Here is a 2,984-nt window from a genome sequence, read left to right as displayed (position 1 = left end):
GCCATGGATTAGTGATTTGTCGGATATATCGGCACATTGATACTTCAAGTAGTGTTGAAGTTGCTTCTTGTATATGTACCTGTTTTTTCTGCATTCAAAGAAAAATAGTTAGTTAAGGGGAGGTTGATCTGTATCCCAGATTCGACGTAGCATGCTCCTTTGACGTCTGCTAGAATGTCTTTTGAAGTGTTGCCAAAAATTTTGAGGTCCCCTCAAAATTTTCTGCCCCAGTGTAGAACTTCTGCTATTCTGTAGATTGTAGCTTGATTGTTGTGAATTTTTGAGATCCTCTCAAAAATTCTGCCCCAGTCTTGATTTGCAAGAAAATATATTTTTTGAAGGGATTTTTGAAACCCTTTCAAAAATTCTGCCCCAGTATCGAGATTTAGCAAGGAGAATGCTCTTTGAAGAAATTTTTGAGACCCTCTCAAAAATTCTGCCCCAGTTACACAGTCAAAGGGGGAAAATGAGATTTTTATTATGATAAGACCGAACTCCAAAGGAGCGCCTACATATCCCCTCTTAAACGGGAATCAGGTCTGACGTAGTTCTAAATACAGAGAGCATAAAACAGAGCATTTTTAACCAATACTGAAAATGACATATTATGACCAACTTTATTGCCCATATGCTAATATGGGTGCCTGAACATAAACTTAAATGGCTCAAAGCTCTTATTGGAAACTGCTTCAAATGAGCTTCGACATGCTCATTGTTAGGATTTCTTTGGTGCCAAGTCCTCCAAGCGTATGATCTTGGTATCAAACAATTGCTGAATCTTATCTTTCAGATCACGACATTCTTCTATGGTATGTCCTTTCATCCCTGAGTGGTAAGCGCAAACCTTAGAAGTTTCAATCCACCTTCCACGTGTGTTCATCCTTATTTCACTGACAGGGGCGATGTGACTAGCAATCCTCAACTTTTCATAGAATATATCCATGGGCTCAGTCAAAGGAGTGTAAATTTTGATGGGCCTTTTCTCCACGTTGAATAGATTTTTGCGAATATGTTTTTGAGTGAGGGTTTTGACATTGTGAACAGGATAAGTAGGCTTTTGATATGGTAGAGGAGGCCTTTGGGATGGAGGCATTTGATATGGAGGCATTTGAAGTGGCGCACAATACCAAGGGACTTGGTGTAGAGGTGTTTGATATTGAAGAGCTTGTAAGGGAGGACTCGGTAGACTCGGAGTAAGATATAGAGGTCTGGAATGATGTTGAGGAGGATATGGGTAATTTGGAAAGTGAGTGCTCTTTGGAGGCATTTGTATGGAGTTTGGTTGATTTTGTGGAGTAGGGTGAGTTGGTGAAGGATGAGAAATAGAGTGAGTGAGTGGAGGGTTATCTTGGAAAGTGGTTTGCCTTGTGACAAGCGACTTATCTATGTTTGTCTCCAAAGTGGGATCGACAGAGAGTAACATCTTGGCCCACCCGCGCATATCAGACACTTCTTCTTCTAGTTCCATTATTTTCTTTTACAGGTTTGAGACCAACTCATCTGAAGGATGCTTCTTTTCAATAGTCTTACTCATAACCTTCTCATTAGTCGCTTTCTTCTTCCCTTTATGGTTCTCATCTGGAAGAGAAGGAAGAGCTTCCTTTAATCGCGTATGGTAAACCATGGTCTACAGATCAACCATTGGGGAAGGGTAGAATAAAAGTAAAAGCAAAAGAGAACCCAGGTTAGAGCGTTGCATTAATTGAGATAACAAACACATTGTTTTAAGATAAACGCCCTAAATGCACAGTGCCTCGTTGAGCCAGAGGTAGGCCTAAAACGACATATAAGTGATGCATAATGATTAATTCAAGCCTTATTTGCCAATTGGAGTTTGGAATTAGAGAAATAAAACGATTCTCATATATTATAAAATTCGAACAATACATCAGAATTGAAAAACGAAAAACTGAAGTAAACTAAGGGAAAGGGGTAACAAATGGGAAAGTCATCCTAAATTCTGAAAATCTTGAAGATATTGGTTCCAAGAGCTTGGCGCCAATTGACTTCTTGTACAGGGAGTGACTTCATTCTTGATTTTCAACACGTTGCGTGCCCATATGTTTTCCCTTTCATCAGTGAGCCCATAGTATCCTTCCTCACTCACATCTCTGTCTTTGACCTCTTTTAGGATCCATATGTAATACTCACGTGTGCATAAGGCCTGTCGTGCACCTATAGGAATGGTTAACACTCGCTCCCATCTTCGAAGTATGATGTGGACTTGGGGTTTATCTAATCCAAATTCATACTTAAACTGCTCCATGTCAGACCAGAGTGGTATTACCTGAGTTCGCCCAAATTGGCGGAGTACTCGAAGAGGAGAATATGGTTGAACACCTTTTAAGCCAATGAGCTCAATGAAGTATCGATCGTCGCCTCTTACTATTGCATGAGGGGTGGACAACCAATGGAGCTTCCATTGGATGCGGTAGCTCTCGAGTTTTGTCAAGAATATCTGCCAGTCTACGAATCCTACAGGGGCAGTGAAAGCTACCATTCTTCTTGGATGATTATCAATCTTGTTGCCAAAACCAAGAAAAATGTCTACCACATCAGACCGTAAGTAGAAGTGTTCAATAGCCCATAATTGCAGCAAAAGGTTGCATCCCTCGAAAAATATTCGACCATTGACGCATGCTGACAAACTCCTCATTATTTCCGCCAAGATCATAGGTACTAGGGTTTTCCTAGATTTGCCTTCTCTTTGGGCTAAATCTCGAACCACATAACTCAAGCGTGTGTCAATCCTTCCCCTTATGTTAGGAAAAACCAGGGATCCTAATAGGGCAATGGCAAAGGCATTTAAGCGATATGTTTCCCAATCCTCGATGGAGCATTCAAACTCATCAATAAAAAAGTAGTAGCTATCATCTTGGCCAAAGCGTGAATACAGAAAGTCAAAATGAATCCACCCAAGGTCTAGAGAAGGCAGGGTTGGATTTGATTTCATTCCCAGACTTTTTAAAAACTCCCTCGATGAT

This window comes from Solanum stenotomum, chromosome 12 (genome assembly GCF_019186545.1).
Source record: "Solanum stenotomum isolate F172 chromosome 12, ASM1918654v1, whole genome shotgun sequence".
Lineage (NCBI taxonomy): Eukaryota > Viridiplantae > Streptophyta > Magnoliopsida > Solanales > Solanaceae > Solanum > Solanum stenotomum.
This window is presented reverse-complemented; position numbering follows the sequence as displayed.